Source organism: Herpailurus yagouaroundi, unplaced genomic scaffold, assembly GCF_014898765.1.
Source record: "Herpailurus yagouaroundi ecotype Mexico unplaced genomic scaffold, PumYag 162, whole genome shotgun sequence".
Taxonomy (NCBI): domain Eukaryota; kingdom Metazoa; phylum Chordata; class Mammalia; order Carnivora; family Felidae; genus Herpailurus; species Herpailurus yagouaroundi.
Genome location: NW_024412403.1, coordinates 43058013 through 43063406, shown reverse-complemented (window position 1 = coordinate 43063406; position 5394 = coordinate 43058013).

Genomic DNA, 5394 nt, shown 5'->3' with positions numbered 1-5394 from the left:
TGTGAGTTCAAGTCCCACGTCAGACTCTGTGCAGACAGCTCAGAGCCTAGAGCCTGCTTTGGATTCTGTGTCTCCCTCTCTCTCTGCCTCTCCCCTGCTCCTACTCTCTCTCTCTCAAAACTAAATAATAAAACATTAAAAAAAAACTTATTTGAGTCTGGAATTCAGATAGAAACCTAATCAGTAGGACCAGATGATATCATTGAGAAGCAATCCTTCAGGCTCTGTGTGAAAACCTTCACTGATGCAGGGCTCACTATTTGAGAAAGCTCCTTTTCTCTTTGCTCAGTGCATTAGTTTGGAAGCTTCAAGAAGGAGATACCAAGAAGGTATTAGGCAGATGTTATGAACTGAATTGCATGTCCACAAAATTTGTATGTTAAAACCTTAAACCCCAGTGTGGCTGTATTTTGACATAGGGCATTTGAGGAAGTAATTAAGGTTAAGTGAGGTCGTAAGAGTGGGGTCCTAATTCAATACAACTGCTATCCTTATAAGGAGAGAGAGAGAGAGAGAGACAGGATGTACGCACACAGAGGAAAAATCATATGAGGACATAGCGAGAAGAAGGCAGCCATCTGCAAGGCAAAGAAGAGAGAGGCCCTAGGAGAAACAAACCTGCTGATACCTTGGTTTTTGGACTTCCAGCCTCCAGAACCATGAGAAAACAAGTTTCTGTTGTTGAAGTCACCTGATGTGTACTATTTTATTTTGGCAGTCCTAGCAAATACAGCAGGCAATAGATTTATTGGGAGAATCACCTATGAAGGAAAAAGTGGGAGACAGCAGGAATGGGTAGGGAGAATCTTCAGGTAGCCAGGTATGTCTGAAACCCATACAAAGAGAGAAGGAAATAGATTGATAGGAAGAGTCTAGTATCTCAGTGTAGTTCTGAGAACGTTTCATCTAGGTTGATGAGGACTTCTTGAAAATACTGTCCATCAGAAGAGTTTTGCACAAGGCAGGAGTGGCCTGGCGTAAATGCTGTAACTGTGGTTAGTTATTGGCTGGGAAACATTCCAGATGGGTCCAGGGAGGGAACAACTGCAGCTGTCAGTCAGCTGTGTTCCAACAGCAGGTTCGCAAAGGTGGTCTAAGCAGCATGCTTCCCTATCTGCCACCGTCAGCTCTCTGAGAAAGCTCTCCTTATATTAAAAGAAAATCAGAGTATCCACACTTAACACTAAATGCTCCTCTATTACTGACACAAACGAATTAGGATTCTATTGGTTGCAAGTAGCAGGAATTCAGTTGGAACTAGCTTACACAAAAATAATTTTTAGAAAGGTATTTAGTTGACTTTCAGAATTTAAGGGTAAAAACTGTTCCTGAGGGTTGGATTGCTGTAATAAACGAGGAAAGTTTCCTCACATTGTTTCTCACGGCTGTTTCTCTCTGAACAACTATAGTTTGCCATAAGAATACATACTGGTTTCCTCAACTATTGAATTGGAACATCATGGAATATGGCTGCCAACTGTTTCTGAATTTGCATATGCAGGTCACATACAGCTCAGAGGGAATATTTTTTTCATCTCCAGTTCCAGAATTCCAAGGGGAATATTTGAGTGGCCCAGCCTGGGTCAAGTGTTCATTCTGAACCATCAACAATGGTAGGAAAGCAACAATGGTGGGCTTACATTAGACCAGTGGTCCTCAAGCTTGATTGCACAGCGAAATCACCTGCAGACCTTTAAAAATACTGACCACTTACCTCCATCCCCTTCGCCTCACCCCCAGACTCCAAACTCCAGCCCAGGATTCTAACCTAGTCGGTTTGGTGTGCCATTTGGTCATGGAGAGTTTTAAAACTCTGCACGTGATTTTAAGGCACATCACAGGAACATGCATCACCCATGAAGCTAGATGGGTGGGAGGGGGGTGGGAGTGCGAACAACTGCAAAGAAGCGGTCCTGGCAACCACCTGTAGATTCCCACCATGAAGTAAAACATTCCATTGTTTCTAAGGAACCTTCTTACTTAACCTATTCAATAAAAGCTATATTTCTACACCCCATTTTTAAAGCGTGTCTTATTTTGCCACGTTTTTGGTTAAAGATTTTATTAAAAACACGTGCCAAAAAAATCCTTCATGTACCATAGGAAAAGTAACTTACTCTAGCAGGTAATATATATACCTTATAAAAATAATATTTGTTTAAACAAACCCTCTAACTTGAAATATACTTTTCATATAGAAAGAAAAGTCTGAAAACGTATATGCTTCTAAAACAAACCAAACTTTTGGCATAAAACTTACGCTAGCAGATAACTCCTTTTTATAAATTACTTTCTTCCATTGTGGAGGAGATACCACTTTGGCAGTGGGATCTACTGAGGCCAACTCTTTTCCAGGTTTCACGTTCTGCCTGTTCTGGATCTTCAGAAATGTTTTAAAGCAACCCTGGTTGGAATACAATATTAAATTTTTTCTTGAATCTATCTTTATATTGCTTTGGAGAGTCTTGGTAAAACCTGTTTAAATGATTGGTTCTCTTGTAAATTACCATGCTTTCTGACGTTATCATTCTATTTGGTCAGATACCAAACTTTATTCCCTCAAAATGTATTTAAATATTGTTTCCACTTTCTCACCAATGCTTCATATTGATAATCTTTTTTACGTTTTGTTAATCTGATGGGAAAAAAGTGGCAGCTTGTTGTTTTTATTTGCCTTTTACTAATATCGAATGGGGCTGAGAAACTTTGCACACATTTATTGGAATTTTATGTTGACTCGGTTGGGGAGAAGAGGCTTGCTTGTTCTTTATGTATTTTGCGATTCAATCGTTTGTCTTTCTTATTGAAGTCTAGGGGCTCTTTATATATCATAGGTACTAAATATCATCTATTATTTATCGTATAAACCATCTATCATCTATTATTTATCACTGAATGTTCCATTTGATTGGCTCAGTATATTTCTTTGGTTTTTACTGTTTCCACTACTACTAAAATAGTGGTAATTTTTCTTCTCCGTACACTATGCTTCATTTGTTTTAATTACTAATTATATTGGCTAAGACTTTCAGAATATCGCTGATTGTTAACAGTTGTTCTTACATTGCTCTTGATTTTAATGGGATTATTTTTGCTATTTCACCATTAAGTTAAAATTTGCTGTTGATATCTAAAAATATTACTTACTCATCAATTTATTTATAAATTACTTAACAGTAATACTTTATATTTTTCTAGGTTTTTTCCAGATTGCTTATTGAAGCTTATCATGTATGTCATTAGTGTCCACTGGGATTATTTTTTTCTTCTTTAATATACTGTAGTTAGTTATATCAACAGATTTCCTAACATTGAACTATCCTTGTATTTGTCAAATAAAGGGTTTTTATTTATAGTATATTCTGATACTTTTATATACTCATAAGTGGGGTAAGTCTAGATAATTTTTCTTGGTTCTGTCTTTGTCCAATTTTTCTATTCAGATTATGCATGATTGAATGGGATTGCCGGTGATGCTGAATAAAATAGCACAAACTGTTTGGCTTATATAACAAAATTCATTGTCCCATGGTTCTGGAGGCTTAATGTGAACTCAGGATATCAGCAAGTTTGGCTCTTTCTAAGGACTGGGAAGGGAAGATATGTTCCTCCATCTTTCTTTGTCTCACAGATGGCCATCTCCTGCCATGTCTTCACATCATCTTCCTCCTTACATAATTGTTTCTAAATGTCCCCTTCTTAGAAGGATAGCAGCCATATTAAATTAGGACACATATTAACAATTAAAAATTTTTTTTTTTATTTTCTTCATTTTGAGAGACAGAGAGAGACAGAATGCGAGTAGGGGAGGGGCAGAGAGAGAGGAAGACACAGAATCCAAAGCAGGCTCCAGGCTCTGAGTTGTCAGCACAGAGCTTGATGTGGGGCCTGAACTCATGAACCATGAGATCATGACCTGAGCCAAAGTCATGACCTGAGCCAAAGTCTGACACTCAACCAAATGAGCCACCCAGGTGCTCCTTTAATGACATCATTTTGACTTGATACTTAGGGTCTGTAAAGACCCTGTCCCCAAATAAGGTCACATTCTGAGAAACTAGGGTTTAGGGCTTCAACATATAAATTTTGGGCAAGCACAATTCAATACAAAGCAGAAGGCTTCCTGTAGTTAGGAATTAGGTAAAACTTTTGGGATAGAAGCAAAAAATACAGGGTAAATCAACAGATATTCAGACAGTAGAGGCATGTCTATGGGTTTTGGGAAGTTACAATATTCCAGTTTTTGATTTGAAACATCTTTTGACTCAAGCATATCTGATCTCAGGAATTATCCTATGAAATACAAGCTGAATTTTAGAATAGAAGTAAAGTGTGTCTGAGGCAGGTAGAGAGAAGGTGGGGGGAGGTGTTGAATGTGTCGATGCTTAACTAGCTTAACTAGCTAACAGGTCTATTATAGAAGCCCCTGTTTTGCTGTTTAGCAACACTTCATATTCTTATCCTGCTTTCTCCACACTTCTTCTCCCTATACACACTAACAGTAATAATCAAAACTTGCTAAAGGGCATAAGATGCCTCTCCTGAGGAAAGGAAAACATTGCCTATTGCCAGAATCCAGAGCTCTACTAGACTCAATGAGTGAGGGCTGTGAAAAGATGAGACCTAGGCCAAGAGAGAACACCCAGCTCCAGTAGTGTAGCAAGTAGAGGTAGTGGGGAAATAGGCAAGTGATTCTGAGGGGGTAAGGGGATGCCTGATTGGTAGCAATTTAACAACAAATTTGCAAAATTCTTGAATATTCAAGAATCATCTCTCACAAGTCTGTCTGAGCTATACCACTCTTAATAGTTCCTCAAAATGTGTTTCCAGTGTAGTCATCCAAAACCAACACATCGTTTACTGTACTAGTTTCCTGAGGCTGCTGTAACAAATTACTACAGACTTGGTGGCTGAAAATAACAGAAATTTCCTCTCTCACAGTTCTGGAGGCCAGAGTTCAAAATCTGGCAAGGTCATGCTCCCTTTGGGGGCTCTAGAAGAGAATCCATTCTTTACCTCTTCTAATTACTGGTGGCTGTCAGCATTCTTTGGCTTTCTTGGCTTGTGACCACATTACTCCATTTCTGTCTCTTTCTTAACATTGCTTTCCCTTCTGTGTGTCTTTTCGCTGTGCGTCTGTCTCTTTCAATGGCCTTTGCCATTAAATTTAGGGCCCATCTGAGGTGCCTGGGTGGCTTAGTCAGTTAAGTGTCCAACTCTTGGTTTTGGCTCCAGTCATGATCTTAGTCTTGAGATTGAGCCCAGTGTCAGGCTCTGTGCTGGATATGGACCCTGCTTAAGATTCTCTCTCTCTCTCTCTCTCTCTCTCTCTCTCTCTCTCTCTGCCCCTCTTCCCTCCTTCCTTCCTTCCCTCCCTCATTCTCTCTCTTAAAA